The sequence below is a fragment of the Somniosus microcephalus genome, chromosome 10, assembly GCF_052327205.1.
Source record: "Somniosus microcephalus isolate GS21.2 chromosome 10, FLI_Smic_1.0, whole genome shotgun sequence".
Taxonomy (NCBI): Eukaryota; Metazoa; Chordata; class Chondrichthyes; order Squaliformes; family Somniosidae; genus Somniosus; species Somniosus microcephalus.
Genome location: NC_140996.1, coordinates 228,920,737 through 228,944,338, shown reverse-complemented (window position 1 = coordinate 228,944,338; position 23,602 = coordinate 228,920,737). Strand labels below are relative to the sequence as shown.

General features: G+C 49.7%; 1 protein-coding gene across 1 annotated transcript in view; it reads right to left on the bottom strand.

Annotated features, from left to right (window-relative positions):
- The window catches only part of LOC147112136 (kelch-like protein 24), a 31,828-nt gene extending 21,142 nt beyond the window's left edge, over positions 1–10,686 (bottom strand). The window contains exon 1 of the mRNA XM_085999722.1: positions 10,396–10,686. The gene's annotated coding sequence lies outside the window, so the exon portion shown is untranslated. The remainder of the gene's footprint in view (positions 1–10,395) is intronic.
- Positions 10,687–23,602: the final 12,916 nt, after the last annotated feature.

Sequence of the window (23,602 nt, the reverse complement as noted above, 5' to 3'; positions counted from 1 at the left end):
CATCCCAGGTAACATCCTGGTGAATCTTCTCTGCACCCTCTCCAAAGCAATCACATCCTTCCTATAGTGAGGCGACCAGAACTGCACACAGTACTCCAGCTGTGGCCTTACCAGCGTTTTGTACAGCTCCATCATAACCTCCCTGCTCTTATAATCTATGCCTCGGCTAATGAAGGCAAGTATCCCATATGCCTTTTTAACCACCTTATCTACCTGTTCCGCTGCCTTCAGGGATCTATGTACATGTACACCAAGGTCCCTCTGACCCTCTGTACTTCCTAGGGTCCTACCACTCATTGTGTATTCCCTTGCCTTATTTGTCCGTCCAAAATGCATCACCTCGCACTTTTCAGGGTTAAATTCCATTTGCCACTTTTCCGCCCATCTGACCAACCCGTTTATATCGTCCTGTAGCCTCAGGCTTTCCTCCTCGCAATTTACCACCCCACCAATTTTCGTGTCATCTGCGAACTTACTGATCATACCTTTTACATTCTCATCCAAATCATTTATGTAGATCACAAACAGCAAGGGACCCAGCACCGATCCCTGAGGTACCCCACTGGGCACAGGCTTCCAGTCACAAAAGCAATCTTCGACCATCACCCTCTGCCTCCTGCCACTCAGCCAGTTTAGGATCCAACGTGCCAAGGCACCCTGGATCCCATGGGCTCTTACCTTCTTGACCAGTCTCCTATGCGGGACTTTGTCAAAAGCTTTACTGAAGTCCATGTATACCACATCCACAGCATTTCCCTCATCCACACACCTAGTCACCCCCTCGAAAAATTCAATCAGATTGGTCAGACATGATTTACCCTTGACAAAGCCATGCTGACTATCCCCGATTAATCCTTGCCTCTCCAAGTGGAGACTAATTTTGTCCCTCAGAATTTTTCCAATAATTTCCCTACCACAGATGTTAGGCTCACTGGCCTGTAATTCCCTGGTTTATCCCTGCTACCCTTCTTGAATAATGGTACTACGTTAGCTGTTCTCCAGTCCTCTGGTACATCCCCTGTGGCCAGAGAGGTTCTGAAAATTTGTGTCAGAGCCCCTGCAATCTCCTCCTTTGCCTCACACAGCAGCCTGGGATACATCTCATCTGGGCCTGGGGATTTATCCACTTTTTGGCCTGCTAAAACCGTTAGTACCTCCTCCCTCTCGATGCTAATATGTTCAAGTATATCACAGTCCCCTTGCCCGATTTCTATGTCTACATCGTCTTTCTCCATAGTGAACACAGATGCAAAAAATTCATTTAAAACCCTGCCTACATCATCTGGCTCTACACACAGATTGCCACTTTGGTCCCTAATGGGCCCTACCCTTTCCCTGGTTATCCTCTTGCCCTTAATATACTTATAAAACATCTTAGGATTTTCCTTTATTTTGCTCGCCAGTGTTATTTCATGGCCCCTCCTCGTTCTCCTAATTTCTTTTTTAAGTATGCCCCTGCACTTTTTATACTCCTCTAGGGCTTCCTCCGTCTTTAGTCTTTTGTAACTGCCAAAAGCCCCCCTTTTTTTCCTAATGCATTTTTGTATATCCCTTGTCATCCAAGGTTCCCTTTGCTTGTTGGTCCCACCCTTGACCTTTACGGGAACATGTTGGCGTTGTACTCTCTCTATTTCCCTTCTGAAAGTCTCCCACTGCTTTGATGTGGATTTTCCTATAAGTAGCTGCTCCCAGTCCACTTTGGCCAGATCCTGCCTTATCATATTAAAATCGGCCTTCCCCCAATTTAGAACCCTTATTTCCGGGCCGTCTTTGTCCTTTTCCATGACCACCTTAAATCTCACCGAATTATGGTCACTGTCGCCAAAATGCTCTCCTACTGACACTTCCACCACTTGCCCAGCTACATTCCCTAGAATTAGGTCCAGTACCGCCCCCTCTCTTGTAGGACTTTCTACATGTTGGCTCAAAAAGCTCTCCTGGATGCACTTTAAGAATTCTGCACCCTCTAAGCCTTTCACACTCTGACTATCCCAATTAATATTGGGGAAGTTGAAATCCCCCACTATTATTACCCTATTATTTTCGCACTTCTCTGAGATTTGCCTACATATCTGTTCCTCTATCTCCCCCTGACTGTTTGGGGGCCTATAGTACACTCCCAGCAAAGTGCTTGCCCCCTTTTTGTTTTTAAGTTCTACCCATATGGCCTCATTAGAGGAACCCGCTAATATATCATCCCTCCTTACAGCAGTAATTGACTCCTTAATTAATATTGCAACACCCCCTCCCCTTTTACACCCCCCTCTGTCTCGCCTGAAGATTCTATACCCCGGAATATTGAGCTGCCAGTCCTGCCCCTCCCTCAACCATGTCTCCGTGATAGCAACAATATCGTACTCCCATGTGTTCAACAACAACTTCAGTTCATCCACCTTATTTGCAAGACTCCTTGCATTAAAATAAATGCCTTCCAGCCTTGCCCTAAAGTGCGGTGCCCAGAATTGGTCACAATACTCCAGCTGGGGTCTAAACAGTGATTTGTAAATGTTTAGCACAACTTCCTTGCTCTTGTACTCTGTGCCTCTGTTTATAAAGCTAAAGATCCCGTATGCTTTATTTAACAGCCTTCTCAACTTGTTCTGCCACTTTCCAATATTAGTGTACATTCACCCCCAGGTCTCTCTGTTCCTGCATCCCCTTTAAAATGGCACCAATTCTACCGATTGCCATTAGCTTATGTAGGCAAACCGTGCCCCCAGCCTGTGCACAGCAAGATCCCACCAACTGCAAATGGTCTGTTAATTGGCTGTAAAACACTTTGTGATATGCTGAGGTCAGAACAGGCACTATATAAATGCAAGTCCTTCCTATCTATTCTTTAATCAGTGATGTTGATTGAGGGACAAATGTTGACCAGGACACCAGGGAGAACTCCCCTGATTTTCTTCGAAATAGTGCCGTGGGATCTTTTACGTACACGAGAGCAGAAGGGGCCTCGGTTTAACGTCTCATTCGAAAGACGGCATCTCCCACAGTGCGGCGCTCCCTCAGTACTGCCCCTCCGACAGTGCGGCGCTCCCTCAGTACTGCCCCTCCGACAGTGCGGCGCTCCCTCAGTACTGCCCCTCCGACAGTGCGGCGCTCCCTCAGTACTGCCCCTCCGACAGTGCGGCGCTCCCTCAGTACTGCCCCTTCGACCGTGCGCCGCTCCCTCAGTACTGCCTCTCCGACAGTGCGGCGCTCCCTCAGTACTGCCCCTCCGACAGTGCGGTACTCCCTCAGCACTGCACTAGGAGTGTCAGCCTAGATTTTTGTGCTCAAGTCTCTGGAGTGGGACTTGAACCCACATCCTTCAGACTCAGGAGGAGAGAGAGTGCTATCAACTGAGCCACAAGCTAACAACTAAACTGACAAGGGGGTCTCATGACCCTCTCCCCGACACCCCCCTCTCCTCCCACCACGGGCTCTGCCACTTGCCCCAACAGATAGGGGCACACGCACTGTGTAAACCATGGGTGAGTGCCACCACTATTGCTACAATGAATGCTCTACAGCTGCCAGTGTCCGTGAATTGGGTTCAGAGCCAAGAGTAAGGGTGAGCCGGGGACAGCAGAGAGCCGAGGACAGCAGAGAGCTATTTTAGCGTGGATCAACAGAAGGGGGATTGTTCTCGAGTTGGGATTAGGTCTGCAATCAGCAGGATGGGCTCCAGGCAGTGGCAGGCTTGGTTTAGATTTAGGGATGGGGGCTGTTAAGATTTAGCAGCCCTGTTTCCCCCTTTTCATAGAATCATAGAAATTTACGGCACAGAAGGAGGCCATTACGGCCCATCGTGTTTAGGCTTATATTCGCCGGAGTTTAGAAGAATGAGAGGGGATCTCATTGAAACTTATAAAATTCTAACAGGACTGGACAGACTAGATGCAGGAAGGATGTTCCCGATGGCGGGGGAGTCCAGAACCAGGGGTCACAGTCTAAGGATAAGGGGTAAGCCATTTAGGACTGAGATGAGGAGGAATTTCTTCACCCAGAGAGTGGTGAACCTGTGGAATTCTCTACCACACAAGGCAGTTGAGGCCAATTCATTAAATATATTCAAGAAGGAGTTGGATATATTTCTTAAGGCTAAAGGGATCAAGGGGTATGGGGAGAAAGCAGGGACAGGGTACTGAATTTGGATGATCAGCCATGATCTCATTGAATGGCGGAGCAGGCTCGAGGGGCCGAATGGCCTACTCCTGCTCCTATCTTCTAGGTTTCTATGTCTGTGCCGGCCGAAAAAGAGCTCTCCAGCCTAATCCCACTTCCCAGCTCTTGGTCCGTAGCCCTGTAGGTTACGCCACTTCAAGTGCATATCCAAGCACTGTTTAAATGTGATGAGGGTTCACATAAGAAATAGGAGCAGGAATAGGCCACTTGACCCCTCGAGCCTGCTCTGCCATTCAATAAGATCATGGCTGATCTTGGGCTCAAAGCCACTTCCCTGCCCGCTCCCCATAACCCTTCACTCACTTATCTGCCTCGACCACCCTTTCAGGCAGTGAGTTCCAGACCTGTGGTGTATGTAACCTGTTCCACCTTAAGAGAACTTAAACCTGGTCCACCTTAAGAAAGGTACTACTTTCTTTGGCTGCTGTATATGTAATACCGGTGGTGACCACACCGGTATATAAGCACAGTGTAATAATATTGTATTCAGTATAGTCCGACCTCCAACCAGTAAAGACCTGTTGAATTTACTCTTGTGGTCTGTGTAGTAATTCTCACTATAACACACAGACTTAACAGTGGCGACGAGTCCGATTCTTACCCTGCTGCAGTAATTTCCACGGCGACTTCGTCCACAGACAGGACGTCGAAGAGAGGTTTCCACCCTCATCACCTACGGGAAGACACGTCGAGCGGCAGGCATCGAGCAACCGGAGTGCAGAAGACATCCTGACCTCGAAGCCTCCATCAGCGACTGTCAGCTTCTTCTACTACCTCATGGTGGGTAAGCCGGGCAGCGACGCGACAGAAAGTCAACCGCGTTGGCTGTACAGACGGGGCTGGGAAGACGGAGGAATAAGGGCGGTGAGGTCGATCGCAACCAGAGATAAGGGCCGGGCCGCTTTCGAGCGAGAGGCGCAGCGCGGGACATCGATCGCGACCGGAGATAAGGGCCGCATTCGGGCTAAAGGCGCAGCGTCTGGGGAAACTGAAGGCGCGAGAGCCGCGGTGAAGCGGAGACAGCGTCGGGGGACGGGTGAAGACCGCCAAGCGCGGGAAAACCGCCATTTTGTGGGCGGAGGACGACGGCAAGAGCGGGAAGCCGCCATCTTAGATAACATTAAAAATACGATAAATTGCTATGATGCCTAAACATGGGAACATTAATGCCTTCGACAGTGATATAGAAGACTGGGCTATGTATGTAGAATGCATACAAAACTATTGTAAGGCAAATAAAATTCCTGAGACAGATAAAGCACTAACATTACTAAACTTAATGGGTGCGAAGACATACGGGCAATTGAAACACCTGTTATCACCAGATGAACCGGCGGATAAGACGTTCGAACAGATTGTTACTGTCCTAAAAAATCATCTTAGCCCCACGCCGCTGATGCTAGCGGAACGATTTAAATTTTACGATAGAAGACAGCTGCAAAATGAAAGCAATGCTGAATATTTGATGGAATTACGTAAGCTAGCAAAATATTGTCAGTTTGGAACGGGACTGACAGAGGCACTTCGAGATAGATTTGTGTGTGGTTTATTTAAACAGGATACACAAAGGCGACTGCTCGAGGAGAATGAGCTGTCTCTCGAGAAGGCGGTCACTATGGCAGCAGCACATGAGGCCGCAGCGAGAGGCACGGCAGTAATGCAGCTACGGCCACCGGAACTCGGTACAAACAAATTGGGTTTGAGTTCTGTCAAATGTTATCGTTGTGGAAAGACAACGCACGATCAGAACCAGTGTTGGTTTAAAAACCAAGAATGCAGAACGTGTGGCAGGTTTGGCCACATAGCTAAAGTATGCCGGTCAGGAAAGAAGACCAGCAATAAAAAGTCACCGCAAGGAAAATATGCAAAGGTACACAAGGTGACAAAGAACAGTTTGACTGAACAGAAGTCAGATTCAGACGCTAGCAGTAATGAACTGGATAGCTTAAGAATACACAACGTTGGTAAGGATACAGACCTCCAGACAATTTGGGTCACTCTTAAGATAGCAGGAGTCCAAGTAAAAATGGAATTGGACACTGGATCGGCGTTGACGGTCATGAATAAGAAAGATTACAGAAGGTTATTCCAACATATTCCCTTACAGGATACGGAGATTATATTGAAAACGTACACGGGGCAAAGAGTGTACCCCATCGGAAAAATAGAGGTAGAAGTGGTCCACAAGGGTGAAGGAAGCCAAGTAATGGACTTATATATGCTACCTGAAAGGAGGTCCACCACTACTAGGACGGGAGTGGATTAGGAAAATGAATATGGACTGGCACTCCTTGAAGGCACTAACGGTAGATTCCGGGGAAACAGCTGTCAAACCTAAACGATTGTCCAGAATATTGGATGAGGCTAAAGAGGTGTTCCAGCCGGGACTGGGAACACTGAGAGGAATTACGGCAAACATCAAGATTGATGAACATGCACAACCAAAATTTTTTAAAGCCAGACCGGTACCCTATGCAATACGACCTGCGGTTGAAGCGGAGCTGGAAGCACTAGAACGTTCAGGGGTACTGTCTAAAGTAGATTGGAGTGAGTGGGCTACGCCCATTGTTCCCGTTATGAAACATCCTGCGAACAATAAGCCAGGAGATCCAGGGAAGGTTCGCATCTGTGAAGATTTCAAGATCACCGTTAATCCGGTGCTTCACACGGTGCAGTATCCGCTTCCACGGATTGAGGATATTTTCGCTTCACTGTCTGGCGGGAAACACTTCACCAAGATAGACCTGGCGCAGGCGTACTTGCAGATGGAGGTTGAAGAAGAGTCACGCCAATACCTCACGATCAACACGCATCGAGGGTTGTACCGGTACAATAGGCTGGTTTTTGGTGTGGCATCGGCTCCAGCAATTTGGCAGAGGGCCATGGAGCAGGTATTACAGGGAATTCCAGGCACACAATGTTACCTGGACGACATTCTGATCACAGGTGATGGTGATGAACAGCATCTCGCTAACTTGGAACTGGTGCTCAACAGACTGAAAGAGTATGGACTTAGGGTAAATCGGCAGAAATGTGAGTTCTTCCAGAAGCGGATCTCGTACTGTGGTCATGTAATTGACCAGGAGGGGCTTCATAAGTCTCCTGACAAGATAGCGGCAGTTGTAAAGGCTCCCGCTCCGGAGAATGTCTCTCAGTTGAGGTCGTTTCTAGGATTAATTAACTACTACCATAAATTTCTGCCAAATCTATCCATGGTGCTGCATCCGTTGAACGCTCTTTTACAGAAAGGGGTACCATGGGACTGGGGCGAAAACTGTAAGAAGGCATTTCGCAAAAGCAAAGAATTGATCACCTCAGAGGAAGTGTTGACTCACTTCAACCCGACACTGCCTATTTGGTTGGCTTGTGATGCTGCTCCATATGGTATTGGGGCAGTACTCTCACATAAATTGCCAAATGGCACGGAAAGGCCAGTCGCGTTTGCATCCAGATCATTGACCTCCGCTGAGCGCAACTATGCGCAGATCGATAGGGAGGCCCTTAGCCTTGTATGGGGAGTGAAGAAGTTTAATCATTACCTACAGGGCCAAAAATTCACACTTCTGACGGACCATCAACCGTTGGTGTCCATTTTTAACCCTAAGAAGGGTGTTTCGGTGATGACAGCACAGCGTCTCCAGAGATGGTCTCTTTTCTTAGGGGCACATCAATATCAGATAGAATTCAAAGGTACGAAACAGCATGGCAATGCTGATGGCCTGTCGCGCCTGCCACTACCTGAAGATGAAGACACGACGGAAGTTGACCCTGTTGAGTTATTTCATTCGACCATTATCGAGTGTTTACCTGTCACCAACGCAAGTATTGAAAGAGAAACCAGGAACGACCCGACACTGTCCAGAGTCTACGAGGTGACAGTGAAAGGATGGCCAACACGGGGTGATCCTCTGTTACCGGCATTCTCGGCAAGGCGAGACCAGCTGTCCGTCTGCCATGGTACTTTGATGTACGGGACAAGAGTGATTATTCCTCCCAAGTTAAGGGAAAGAGTTTTAAAAGAACTACATGAAGGTCATCTGGGGGGAGTTAAAATGAAAAGTCTTGCTAGGGCTTACGTATGGTGGCCGGGTATTGACCAACAGATTGAGGAGTTAACGAAAAGCTGCGCTGGGTGTCAAAAAGTGCAAAATGCACCTCCGATAGCACCGCTACACCCATGGGAATGGCCTTCAGCCCCATGGCAACGCGTACACATTGACTTTGCTGGTCCATTCATGGACTCCATGTTCCTAATCGCGGTGGGCGCACATTCCAAATGGCCAGAAGTCATCAAGATGAATACCACTACTTCAGAAAAGACAATTGCGGTGTTAAGAACAATATTCGCAAGGAACGGATTGCCAGAACAGATCTGTTCGGACAACGGACCACAGTTTGTATCGGAAGAATTCCAACAATTCTTAAAGAAGAATGGAGTTAAACATTATACCTCTGCCCCATATCATCCGGCGACAAACGGGTTGGCTGAAAGATTTGTCCAGACATTCAAAAAGGCTATTAAGGCCATGAATGGTGATCAGATTCCGCTGCAACACAAGGTTGATAAGTTCCTGATGTCATATAGAAACGCCGATCATGCCGTGACTAACCAAAGTCCTGCTATGATGTTTTATAACAGGAGGTTGCGGTCCAAGTTGGACTTGTTAAAACCAAATGTGCGGAGGGAAGTGGAAAACAAACAGTTTCGGCATATTAACAGCAAGACCACTCGAACTTTCGACGTAGGACAACCAGTGATGGCAAGGGGCTATGGAAACGACAAATGGCAGTCCAGAACAATCCGGGCCAGACAAGGACCTCTGATGTACACCGTAGATATTGGTCATAATGTGATAAGGCGTCATGCGGATCAACTGGTAGAGTCGAGAGCAAGGGTCGAACCCATGGTTGTGACAGAGACAGCTGTGGAAGACGTTCATGAACCTGAAGCATCTACCTCGGCCGAGAATGTATTTGATGATGATGACACCCAATACATTGGCAACCAACTAGAGGAGGCACCTCAACAACAAGAATCAGAGACCACTGAAAGGCGTTATCCAAGCCGAATCAGAAAGCCTCCTGAGAGACTGAACCTTTGAACTGTTATACCTGAAGTTATATATGTATATATGTTATGTTTATTTGGGGATATGACTGTTAAGCTAAAAAGGGAGGATTGTGGTGTATGTAACCTGTTCCACCTTAAGAGAACTTAAGCCTGGTCCACCTTAAGAAAGGTACTACTTTCTTTGGCTGCTGTATACGTAATACCGGTGGTGACCACACCGGTATATAAGCACAGTGTAATAATATTGTATTCAGTATAGTCCAACCTCCAACCAGTAAAGACCTGTTGAATTTACTCTTGTGGTCTGTGTAGTAATTCTCACTATAACACACAGACTTAACAAGACCCCCCACCACCTTCTGGGTGAGAAAAGTTCTCCTCAACTCCTCTCTAATCCTGCTACCAATTACTTTCGATCTGTGCCCCCCTGGCTATTGACCTCTCTTGCTAAGGGAGCTCTCCCCTGAATAGTGAATCTGCACCAGACTCGCGATCCGCCTCAGCAGACTCGATGACAGAACAACATGGGGAAGAGCTGAATCTCTTCCACACTGTGTCCTTTTGTCTCCTTGGAGCCGAGGCTGGTACATGCCCTTACTGCAGAACAGAAGCACATAAACACACACGTTTCCCTTCAAAGAGACAAAACCCCGTGCACAGATCTCATCTCACTACTAGTTCCTGAGGATTACTGAATGCAAATATGAAAATGCATCAAACATTATCGACATCTCAAATCACAACTCAAACAACAAGACTAGCAAATTTGAAGCGTCGGTTTACAAATTCAACTTATTAACATGTTTAGAGTATACACATTTATAAATTGCTTAAGTGCTCATCGCTTTGCAATTGCCAAACTGCAAACATCGCTTGAAACGCATTATTTGCTTGAATTAGATATTTATTTTAATGAACACGTTTCTTTCCAGCAGCAATATCATTTAAACCCTTTTAATGTGAGAAAGGGGTGGCGAAGTAACACGAAAATAACCTTTTCGGTCGAATGGCCCGATTCAAGATCAGCGAAAAAATAAAAGGAGTTAAATAACTAAACAGTGTGGCGAAATTTACAAACTGAAGTTGGGGAAAGAGCGATGAAACTGACAATGACGAGGAATGCAAACATCCTTCTGGTTTGCAAACCGTCTTACCTCCTTTGAGTGGTCGAGTCCTCTCCAATGCTTTGTGTCAATCTCACTCTGCACAAACTCGGCGCTTGTTCAATGTTCGCTCCGTGCAATCGCTGTTCTGTTTATAAACATAGCCTGGGGCGATGGCGTCGATCCCTCCCGCCTCCACGCCTCCTTGGAATTACTTTGATTTTTATCATTGTTGTCATCAATACACTGCCTGCAAAAAAAAACTGACCAGGAGGTTGGACTTGGCGAATTGAGGCTCAGGTGTTCAGTGAAGGGGAAAGAGCGATGTAGAGCGACGGTGGGATTTTCACATCTTCCTGTTATTATCAGAGAATAGTGCAGCCCAGGAAAAGAAAGACTTGTATTTCTATAGCGCCTTTCACGACCACCGGACGCCCCAAAGCGCTTTACAGCCAATGAAGTACTTTTTTGAAGTGTAGTCACTGTTGTAATGTGGGAAACGCGGCAGCCAATTAGTGCACAGCAAACTCCCACAAACAGCAATGTGATAATGACCAGATAATCTGTTTTTTTGATGTTGGTTAAGGGATAAATATTGGCCCCAGGACACCCGGGAGAACTCCTCTGCTCTTAATAATAGTGGCCGTGGGATCTTTTACATCCACCTGAGCGGGCAGATGGGGTCTCGGTTTAACGTCTCCTCCGAAAGACGGCACCTCCGACAGTGCGGCGCTCCCTCAGTACTGCCCCACCGACAGTGCGGCGCCTCTTCAGTACTGCCCCTCCGACAGTGCGGCACCTCCTCAGTACTGCCCCTCCGACAGTGCGGCACCTCCTCAGTACTGCCCCTCCGACAGTGCGGCTCTCCCTCAGTACTGCCCCTCTGACAGTGCAGCGCTCCCTCAGTACTGCCCCTCTGACAGTGCAGCGCTCCCTCAGTACTGCCCCTCTGACAGTGCAGCACTCCCTCAGTACTGCACCTCCGACAGTGCAGCGCTCCCTCAGTACTGCACCTCCGACAGTGCAGCGCTCCCTCAGTACTGCCCCTCTGACAGTGCAGCACTCCCTCAGTACTGCCCCTCTGACAGTGCAGCGCTCCCTCAGTACTGCCCCTCTGACAGTGCAGCGCTCCCTCAGTACTGCCCCACCGACAGTGCGGCGCTCCCTCAGTACTGCCCCTCCGACAGTGCGGCGCTCCCTCAGTACTGCCCCTCTGACAGTGCGGCACTCCCTCAGTACTGCCCCTCTGACAGTGCGGCGCCTCTTCAGTACTGCCCCTCCGACAGTGCAGCGCTCCCTCAGTACTGCCCCTCTGACAGTGCGGCGCCTCTTCAGTACTGCCCCTCTGACAGTGCGGCGCTCCCTCAGTACTGCCCCTCTGACAGTGCAGCGCTCCCTCAGTACTGCCCCACCGACAGTGCAGCGCTCCCTCAGTACTGCCCCACCGACAGTGCGGCGCCTCTTCAGTACTGCCCCTCCGACAGTGCGGCGCCTCTTCAGTACTGCCCCTCCGACAGTGCGGCGCTCCCTCAGTACTGCCCCTCTGACAGTGCGGCGCCTCCTCAGTACTGCCCCTCCGACAGTGCGGCGCTCCCTCAGTACTGCCCCTCCGACAGTGCGGCGCTCCCTCAGTACTGCCCCTCCGACAGTGCGGCGCTCCCTCAGTACTGACCCTCCGACAGTGCGGCGCTCCCTCAGCAATGGCACTGGGAGTGTCAGCCTGGATTTCTGTGCCCAAGTCTGGAGTGGGACTTGAACCCACAACCTTCATGACTCGGAGGCGGGAATGCTGCCCACTGAGCCATGGCTGTGAAGGAGGCCACTTGGCCCATCGAGGCTGCACTAGCTCTTTAGTTCACCTCCCCCGCTCTTCCCCATATCCCTTCGAGTATTTGTCCAATTCCCTTTTGAAGGCTACTATTGAATGTGTACCCATCACCCTATATGCAATTGATTTTCATCTGCCATGTGTCCGCCAATTCCACCAGCCTGCCTATGTCTTCTTGAAGTCCATTAATATCTTCCTCACTGTTTACTACACTTGTAAGTTTTGCGTCATTTGTAAATTTTGAAATTGTGCCCTGTACCCCCAAGTCCAAGTCATTAATGTATATCAAAACTAGCAGTTTATTGATGCTTGTTATTAATCCATTTTGCATGATTCTCCCCCCGCCCCCCTCCCGACACTTTAGGAATGAGTACTCTTTTGGTTCCTTATCTTTAAAGTAGGTACCTTCATTGGTGAGCCTTGACGATGAACATTGGTGGGCTATTCGACTGCAGGGGCATCACAGCTGACCCTTCTTTTCTCAAACGTTCACCATACTTTCAAGCAAGGAGGTGCTGGACAGACTGGTAGCAGGACCTCCCGCCCATGGGAACACCACCACCTGCAAGTTCCCCTCCAAGTCACACACCATCCTGACATGGAAATATATCGGCCGTTCCTTCATCGTCGCTGGGTCAAAATCCTGGAACTCCCTCCCTAACAGCACTGTGGGAGCACCTTCACCACATGGACTGCAGCGGTTCAAGAAGGCAGCTCACCACCACAAGGGTACGGTAGCACAGTGGTTATGTTACTGGACTAGTAATCCAGAGGCCTGGACTAATGATCCCGAGACACAAGTTCATAATCCCACCACGGCAGTCGGGGAATTTAAATTCAGTTAATTAAATAAATCTGGAATAAAAAAGCTAGTGTCAGTAATGGTGACCATGAAACTATCGGATTATCGTAAAAACCCATCTGGTTCACTAATGTCCTTTAGGGAAGGAAATCTGCCATCCTTACCCGGTCTGGCCGATATGTGACTCCAGACCCACACCACTGCCCTCTGAAATGGCTGTAACAAACTGCTAAGAAAAGCAATAAGAATAAAACCAGACGGGCCATCCATTGACCGAGGCACCAGCTTCAGCCATTGCCATGACAACGGCACACCCAGCGCAGTCGACATCATTAACATCTGGGGCCTTGTGCCAACATTGGGAGAGCTGTCCCACAGACTAGTCAAGCAACAGCCTGACATAGTCATACTCAGAGAATCATACCTTTCAATGTCCCAAACTCCTCCATCACCATCCCTGGGTATGTCAGTATACAGTCGGGAAGGAGTGGCCCTGGGGGTCCTCAACATTGATTCTGGACCCCATGAAGTCTCTTGCCTTCAGGTCAAACATGGGCAAGGAAACCTCCTGCTGATTCCCACCTACCGCCCTCCCTCAGCTGATGAATCAGTACTCCTCCATGTTGAACACCACTTGGAAGAAGCACTGAGAGTAGCAAGGGCACAGAATGTACTCTGGGTGGGGGACTTCAATGTCCATCACCAAGAGTGGCTCGGTAGCACTACTGCTGGCCGAGTCCTGAAGGACTTAGCTGCCAGTCTGGGCCTGCAACAGATGGTGAGAGAACCAACACGAGGGAAAAACCTACTTGACCTCGTCCTCACCAATCTACCTGTCACAGATGCATCTGTCCATGACAGTATTGGTAGCAGTGACCACTGCACAATCATTGTGGAGACGAAGTCCCATCTTCACACTGAGGACACCCTCCATCGTGTTGTGTGGCACTACCACTGTGCTAAATGGGATAGATTCAGAACAGATCTAGCAGCTCAAAACTGGGTATCCATGAGGCGCTGTGGGCTATCAACAGCAGCAGAATTGTACTCCACCACAATCTGCAACCTCATGGCCTGCCATATCCCTCACTCTACTATTACCATCAAGCCAGGGGACCAACCCTGGTTCAATGAGGAGTGCAGAAGAGCATGCCAGGAGCAGCACCAGGTGTACTTAAAAATGAGGTGCCAACCTGGTGAAGCTGCAACACAGGACGACATGCATGCTAAAAAGCAGAAGCAGCATGCTATAGAGCTAAGCGATCCCACAATCAACAGACCAGATCAAAGCTCTGCAGTCCTGCCACATCCAGTCGTGAATGGTGGTGGACCATTAAACAACTAACAGGATGGGGAGGCTCCAAGAATATCCCCATCCTCAATGATGGTGGAGCCCAGCACGTGAGTGCAAAAGACAAGGCTGAAGCGTTTGCAACCATCTTCAGCCAGAAGTGCCGAGTGGATGAGCCATATTGACCTACTCCCGAGGTCCCCACCATCCCAGAAGCCGGTCTTCAGCCAATCCGATGCACTCCACATGCTCACAAGAAATGACTGAGCGCACTGGATACAGCAAAGGCTATGGGCCCAGACAACATCCTGGCTGTCTTGCCAATAAATGCTGGACTTGCCAGTGATGCCCAGATCCCAGAAGCGAATAAAGAAAACCTTCTCAAGGCCAATTAGAGATGGGCATTAAATGCTGGAAGTGATGCCCGCATCCCATGACTGAACAAAAAAATAAGAGTTTTTTTTCCCTCTTTATAATGGTATCGCAATGTGTTTATTTGTTTTATTCTTTAGTTCCAGCGAAATCATAACGGCTGTTTTTACTGCTTCCAAGGTAGCTGCAGATAGAAAGGTTTTTATTGCTCATACATTTGCATAACTCTACAGTTTCTTTAGGACAGCATTTAACTGTTTGCTGTGACAGGTGTGGCTCCGCGGGTAGCACTCTTGCTGTGTCAGGTGTGGCCCCGTGGGTAACACTCTTGCTGTGACAGGTGTGGCCCCGTGGGTAACACTCTTGCTGTGACAGGTGTGGCTCCGTCGGTAGCACTCTTGCTGTGTCAGGTGTGGCCCCGTGGGTAACACTCTTGCTGTGACAGGTGTGGCTCCGTCGGTAGCACTGTTGCTGTGTCAGGTGTGGCTCTGTGGGTAGCACTCTTGCTGTGTCAGGTGTGGCTCCGTGGGTAGCACTCTTGCTGTGACAGGTGTGGCTCCGTCGGTAGCACTCTTGCTGTGACAGGTGTGGCTCCGTCGGTAGCACTCTTGCTGTGTCAGGTGTGGCCCCGTGGGTAACACTCTTGCTGTGACAGGTGTGGCTCCGTCGGTAGCACTCTTGCTGTGTCAGGTGTGGCTCCGTGGGTAGCACTCTTGCTGTGTCAGGTGTGGCTCCGTGGGTAGCACTCTTGCTGTGTCAGGTGTGGCTCCGTGGGTAGCACTCTTGCTGTGACAGGTGTGGCTCCGTGGGTAGCACTCTTGCTGTGTCAGGTGTGGCTCCGTGGGTAGCACTCTTGCTGTGACAGGTGTGGCTCCGTGGGTAGCACTCTTGCTGTGACAGGTGTGGCACCGTGGGTAGCACTCTTGCTGTGACAGGTGTGGCTCCGTGGGTAGCACTCTTGCTGTGTCAGGTGTGGCTCCGTGGGTAGCACTCTTGCTGTGTCAGGTGTGGCTCCGTGGGTAGCACTCTTGCTGTGACAGGTGTGGCTCCGTGGGTAGCACTCTTGCTGTGACAGGTGTGGCTCCGTGGGTAGCACTCTTGCTGTGTCAGGTGTGGCTCCGTGGGTAGCACTCTTGCTGTGTCAGGTGTGGCTCCGTGGGTAGCACTCTTGCTGTGTCAGGTGTGGCTCCGTGGGTAGCACTCTTGCTGTGACAGGTGTGACACCGTGGGTAGCACTCTTGCTGTGACAGGTGTGGCTCCGTGGGTAGCACTCTTGCTGTGTCAGGTGTGGCTCCGTGGGTAGCACTCTTGCTGTGTCAGGTGTGGCTCCGTGGGTAGCACTCTTGCTGTGACAGGTGTGGCACCGTGGGTAGCACTCTTGCTGTGTCAGGTGTGGCTCCGTGGGTAGCACTCTTGCTGTGACAGGTGTGGCTCCGTGGGTAGCACTCTTGCTGTGTCAGGTGTGGCTCCGTGGGTAGCACTCTTGCTGTGACAGGTGTGGCACCGTGGGTAGCACTCTTGCTGTGTCAGGTGTGGCACCGTGGGTAGCACTCTTGCTGTGTCAGGTGTGGCTCCGTGGGTAGCACTCTTGCTGTGTCAGGTGTGGCTCCGTGGGTAAGCACTCTTGCTGTGACAGGTGTGGCTCCGTGGGTAGCACTCTTGCTGTGACAGGTGTGACTCCATGGGTAGCACTCTTGCTGTGTCAGGTGTGGCTCCGTGGGTTCCACTCTGGCGTCACGAGCACATAATCCACTCCAGTGCAGTACCGAGGGACTACTGCACTGTCGGATATTAAACCGAGGCCCCCGTCTGCCCTCACAGGTGGCTGTAAAAGATCACACGGCCACTATTTCGAAGAAGAGCAAGGGGGGGGGGGGGTGCGGGGAGTTCTCCCCAGTGTCCTGGGGCCAATATTTACCCCTCAACCAACGTCACTAAAACAGATTTGGTCATTATCACATTGCTCTTTGTGGGAGCTTGCTGTGCGTAAATTGGCTGCCGCGTTTCCCACATTGCAACAGTGACTCCACTTCAAAAAAAGTACTTCATTGGCTTTGGAACATCCTGAGGTTGTGAACGGCGCCATAGAAATGCAAGTCTTACTTTGATTCCTTCATAAGGATTGTCAGTTCCTCACAAATGACTGCTCTAGTCTCTCTCACCACTCTGGGATGAATACCATCTATCCCTCGGGATTCATTTGTGTTGAGCGCAGTCAGTCTGTCTGGGATTTCTATCTCATTTATGGTGAAGTCGTTGATTACACTTGGGACAACCTTTGTTCGGGCAGGGCAGATTGCACTTCTCTTCCCTTGTGAATACTTAAACAAAGTAACCAGAAAGAAAGAAAAGAGAGTCTTGCATTTATATAGCACTTTTCACAACCACTGTTATAATGTAGGAAATGCAGCAGTCAATTTGCGCAGAGCAAGCTCCCACAAACAGCAATGTGATAATTATTGCATCTTGACCGAACAATAATGAATAGAGGAGACGGAATGTACCTTTTACTATTTACTGAGTAAATGGGTGGACATTACAGCACATTGACTTTCACTTTCAGTTTGGGGTTCTGCCATGCAGACAATGTAAAACCGAGCCCCCCAGCACCCACCTGGGAACTGGGACAAACTTAATTGAAGCAAAACTCAAAACACAACACTCCTTTCCCCCAGATAAAACCCCTTAGTCCTCCAGGCGTCTGGGACGGAATCTAACCCGACTTGAGCGCCGCTGGACAGGCATAGTCGGGGTGCCATGGCTAGCCGCAGGAAAACCTTCCTCCGTGGCTGATGACTCTGACACCTTCTGTCGATGTGGCTTCCGTCGTTGTTGCAGGAAGCAGGCCGTCACTGCCTGGCAGAGGTGGCGGAGACATTGGCCTAGCCTGCGACGTCTCTGTTACTCTCACCGGAGTACGACCCCGTAGCTGGTCTACGTGGCGTCTGTGTAGCTGGCCATCAGGTGTACGGACGCTGTACGACAGGGGACCCGTGGCCTGCTCCACCACGGCAGGCATCCATTTGTCTCCTCCTGCATAGCAATGGGCAAACACAGTCTCTGACGGCTCGAACTGCCTGGCGGTGCCCTGGTGCTTCTTAGCCAGCTCTTCTTGCTTTGTGTGCATCTCATCCCTGTAGCCCGGGTGTAGCCGGTCCAGTGCAGTCGCCAGCCGGCGACCCATCAGCATCTCGGCAGGACTCTTCCCCGTTGCTGAGTTTGGTGTGGTATGCTGTGATAACAGGAACCTGGCCAATCTGGTTTGCCAGTCCCCCACCGATATCCTCACCAGTGCCTCTTTTGTGGTTTGCACCATCCTCTCTGCCTGCCTGTTAGAGGAGGGGTGATAGGGCGCTGTGGTCACGTGGCAGATCCAATTTCTGCCTGCAAAAGCCTTGAACTCCGCTGACGTGAAGGCTGCTCCATTGTCTGAAACCAGCACGTCTGGGACCCCATGTGTGGCAAACAGCAAACGCAACGCGTTGATCACTGCACTGGATGTCATGGAGCTCATGATAGCCACCTCCAGCCATTTCAAATGAGAATCCACCACTATCAAAAAGACCTTCCCCTGAAATGGCCCTGCAAAGTCAATGTGGAGTCTTGACCATTTACGAGTGGTCCACTCCCAGGGGTGAAGGGGAGCCTTGGATGGGCTATGGCGAGTCAGCTGACATGTCTCACAGCTCTTTACCACCTCCTCCACGTCTCGGTCCAACCCCGGCCACCAGACGTAGCTTCTCGCCAATGCCTTCATGTGCACAATCCCAGGGTGTGAGTCATGCAGCATTTTCAGCACCTCCTCTCTTGCGGCGGCAGGAACCACCACATGGCTTCCCCAGAGCACGCAGTTCTTGTGTGCAGGCATTTCATGGCGCCTCTGAACAAAGGGCTTGAAATGCTCCTCCTGGACCTCGGAGGGTCAGCCATGCAGCAGCCAGCGTAGCACCAGTGATAAGACTGGATCTTTCTGTGTGAGGCTGCCAATCCGCTGGGCATGGAGTGGGGCCTCCGGAACCTCCTCCAGTAGCAGCACCTCCAGGGGTGGTGGCGTCTCAGCCATCGGCTGGTTCAAAGGCAAGCGACTCAGAGCATCAGCATTAGCCAGCATCTTCCCAGGCCTGTAGCAAAGTTCATAACTGTAGGCCCCCAACATCAGACTCCACCGAAGCATACGCGGTGATATGATCTGGGGCATGGGCTTGGAGTGATGCAGGAGCCCCAAGAGTGGCTTGTGGTCTGTGTAGATGACGAACTGTCTCCCTAACAGGTACTGGCTGAACTTCTTTACCCCAAATATGATGGCTAGGGCCTCCTCGTCAATCTGGGCGTAATTACGTTCTGTTGTTGAGAGTGTCCTTGAGGCAAAACTGATAGGTGCTTCCCGGCCATCTGGCTCTATGTGACCCAACAGAGCTCCCAGCCCGTATGGTGAGGCATCACACACCAACACCAATGGCTTGTTTTCATCATAGTGTGCCAGAACCTTATCTGCTTGTAGCAGTTCCTTTGCCTGTCTGTAGGCTGTTTCATGAGCTGATGTCCAGTTCCACACTGTTGCTTGGCCTAACAGCCTGTGCAGTGGCTCTAAGATTGTGGCTTTGCCCTTGAGAAAACAACTGTAGAAGTTTAACAGTCCGAGGAATGCCTGCAGTTCGGTCTTGTTCTTGGGGGTGGGAGCTCTCCTGATAGCCTCCACCTTCTCCGTAGTCGGATGCACACCGCCTTTGTCCACTCGGAATCCCAAGAACTCCACCCCATTGGCAGCGAACACACATTTCTCCTTCTGAAGGCGTAGTCCTACCTCAGCCAGCCGGTGTAGTACTTCCTGCAGCCGCTCATCATGGGCTTCCTGTGTCTTGCCTGTAATCAGTATGTCATCCAAGTAAGGCTGAACTCCCGGAACACCAGCCAACAGGGTGTCCATGAACCTCTGAAAGATTGCCACAGCCGTAGACACCCCAAACTGCAGCCTTGTGGCTCGGAAAAGTCCTCTGTGGGTGTTGATTGTCAACAGCTCGGCTGACTCTTCATCCAGGACCAGTTGCTGGTATGCTTGCTTGAGATCCAGCTTGGTGAACAGAGTGCCTCCAGCCAGTGTTGAAAACAGCTCTGTAACTGTTGGTAAGGGATACACATCTGGTAACACAGCAGTATTAACCATACATCTGTAATCTTCACAGATTCGCAGGCCCCCATCCTTCTTTGCAATGGGCACGATAGGGGTGGCCCAACGGGAGTTCTTCACTGGCAAGAGAACCCCTTGGTTCACCAGCTTATCCAGGGCCTCATCCACCTTCTTGCGCAACGCAAAAGGAACTGGTCGCGCCTTGAAGAACTTAGGCGCTACCCCTGGGTCCACTTCGATTGAGACTGGCGGTCCCCGACAGGCCCCGAACTCACCAAAAACCTCTTCATAGTTCTCCAACATAGGCATTATGGGCTGTCACTGTACCGTGTGTACTCCTGTCACTTCAATACCGAGGGGCTCAAACCAATCTCTGCCCAGTAGGCTTGTGCCCTGCCCCGCCACCACATAAAGTGGAAGTGTGTCCTTGACTGTCTGATACTTAACTTCCACATGAATCATACCCAGCACCTGGAGTTGAGCTTGGGACCACTGCCGTAGCACGCCACTGACCTGAGCCATCGCCGGGGGTTCACTTGGCCACAGCCTATTGTAAGTCTCTTCACTTATCACTGAACACGCTGAGCCTGAATCCACCTCCATGCAGAGTGGTGCCCCATTCATGATCACATTTGCCGTGTATCCCCACCGTCTGTGGGGTAGCTGCTCAGCTTCCGTGGTATACACTGTGTACTCATCGTTGTCCTCCAGTGTCAGGGTGTGTGTCTGTGATGCTTGTGTTGGCTCTGCTGCAGCAGCCTGAGCTTTCTTCATGCAGACACGAGCTATGTGTCCTCTTTTCTTACAGAAATGACATACCGCTGACACAAATTTGCATGTAGTGGAACCATGGAGAGCCCCACAGCGGAAACATTTTCTTCCTGTCTCTTTAGTTGCCTCCATGTCTCTCGCAGCAGCAGCTGCGTGTGTGGTCTTGTGCACCTCCTCGGCGGCCTGAGATGGTGCTGCCTCTGTACGGAGCATACGTGTGTTCATCGATGCAGCCTCTGCTGCTAAAGCCTTTTCCTCGGCCAGTCGGAACGTCAGAGCCTTCTCCGCTAACAGCTGTCTCTGCAATGCCGAGTCCAGCACTCCCCACACAATCCGATCACGGAGCATATTGTCTGACTGGTCACCAAAATTACAATGTAATGAGCATTTCCTCAACTCAGCAATGTAACTTGAAATAGATTGTCCAGGCTGTTGTTTACAATTGTGAAAATGGAAACGCTGCACAATCTCTGAGGGTTTTGGGTTAAAATGTTTCTGTAGCTTCTCAATCAAATCAGCATAATCCACCTCACTAGGTTTACGAGGAGCCACCAATGAACGCAGGACGGAGTAAGTAGCAGCTCCGCATACACTTAGCAACAGAGCGCTTCTTCTCTTCTTTGTCAATGTTATTGGCCTCAAAGAAACACCCCAGTCTTTCTGCGTATTCCTCCCATGAACTGTCCTTATCCCCAGAGAACTCTTCAATACATCCCAAGGTCATCATAGTTTTAATGTGCACTGTCCCTTTAAGATCCACAGACTTTTTTCTTTTAAAAAAAAATTCTTTTTCTCCTCCGGCCAGAGTTACGGTAGCTACACTCATGGTAGTTGCCTGGCCCGCACAATACTCTGTCCGCCGTCTACATTGCAGCTAGCCAACTATCAAAATGCCATTGATGTTGCTAGCTGAGTGGCCCGCTCGTCGCAATTTCCAATATCACGGCTGTAGGTTCGCATGTCTATCTCCGTCCTTCTAGAGAGTTCAACAGCCGCCTCGTCGCCAGTATTGCATCTTGACCGAACAGTAATGAATAGAGGAGACGGAATGTACCTTTCACTATTTACTGAGTAAATGGGTGGACATTACAGCACATTGTCTGCATGGCAGAACCCCAAACTGAAAGTCAAAGTCAAAGTAAAACCGAGCCCCCCAGCACCCCCTTCAGGTAACACCCGGGAACTGGGACAAACTTAATTGAAGCAAAACTCAAAACACAACAATAATGACCAGATACAGGAAACTCTTTTTTATCCGGCACCGACTAGACCGGCATGTTGCCGGTTTATCAAAATTTCTGGATGACGGAGAGGGTTATCTGCCGAGGCTATTTTTAACAAAGAAAAATTTAAAAAATCAAGAAATGTGCAGTATACAGTAATTGGGTACTCACCTACAGAATGTTGTGTTAAATGGATGGTGGATGATGCTTGATTAAGTACAGTACTGCCAGTTGAGGGTAATCCATAACTCTTTAATTACTTAACAGTAAAACAAAACTTATAAACGACTGTGGTTGACTGTACACTTATTCCAAGTCAACTGGTTCATCAGGAATATCCATGTCAGCTGGGTCATCAGGATCATGCACTTCAACAGATTCTTCAGGCACTTCCACTGCTTCAACTCTTTTGGAAGCTTTCCTAAACATGTCCTGGATGTCTGCTTGCTTAGTGGACTCTTGCCCTCTTTGTAGAAAGGTGGAATGCAGAATATGGAGGTGCATAACTTCTTGGGCAGAATAGCAAGAATGGCTTTCAGCAAATTTGAGGAATGAAGCAAATCCTTCTGCAGCTTTAGCCCAAGAAATCATCTTCTCTTCAGAAATCTCATCCTCTTCACTTTCCATCTCACTTTCCTTTCCTTTCTTTGGATTCAAAACATTCTCCATTATTTCATCATCACTTAGCATATGCACAACAGCAACTTCTCTATCTGCATCAACCCACCAAAATAAGCCAGTTTCATCGGCATTGTATAGCTGTGCTGGCGACAAATCATGTTGCTGCACAGTTCGATTGAAATAATCGCAGTATTCTTCGACGGCGTAGTGATCAGCTGATTTCTTCTCCCCGGAAATTTCGAGTTGTCGTATCCCGTGCCGTACCTTGAAGCACGTTAGACATCCCTCGGAGAAAACACACTTGTCAGTGAGCTCCATCTTTGCGTAGAAATCCTTCGCTTTTTTGATTAGCATGGGTCCAGAAATCAGAACACCTTCTGAACACTTAAGAGAAAACCAATCATAAAGCACGGTATCCAGCTCTTCAAGCTTAGGCTTACGAAGCGTACGCCGTTTCTCTACACTCTCCTCTTAGATGTCTCCGAGCTTGAATAAAACTTGAGCAGCTTATAGTTCTGCGATTTGATGTTGTAGATTGTTGACGAACTGATATTGAATTCATTCATAATGTTGATACGCTTCTCTCCCCTTTCTAGTCATTGGCATATGTCGATTTTCTGTTTTGAAGTTAACACCACTCTCTTCCTTTTGCTTGGACCAACTTTTGGGATTTCCATAATGCAATGTAATGACTACCAGCAGCGTGGGAGACACACAGTACCTCTGTAAAATGGCGGATCAGAAGAGACTACAGCAGCTCAGGAGAGTCAGACTCCTGTTACAGGGGTTTTGAGGTGTTCCGACTTCCGACAGCGCCAAGAAGCCGAGTAGTGGCAGTTTGGATAACTACCCCCACTGACTAACTCGGCCACTGCGGGAGACTCGGACTCGGCAACATTGCCGGTTATTGAGCTGTTGTTTTCGGACCGAGAATTTTGCCGGTTAATAGAGAATTCCGGATATTTAAGTGCCATTTAAACGAGAGTTTCCTGTAATCTGTTTTAGGTGTTGCTTGAGGGATAAATATTGGTCGAGGACACCGGGGAGAACTCCCCCGCTCTTCTTCAAAATAGTGACATGGGATCATTTACATCCACCTGAGGGCAGACGGAGCCTTGGTTTAATGTCTCATCCGAAAGACGGCACCTCTGACAATGCAGCGCTCCCTCAGTACTGCACCTCCGACAATGCAGCGCTCCCTCAGTACTGCCCCTCCGACAGT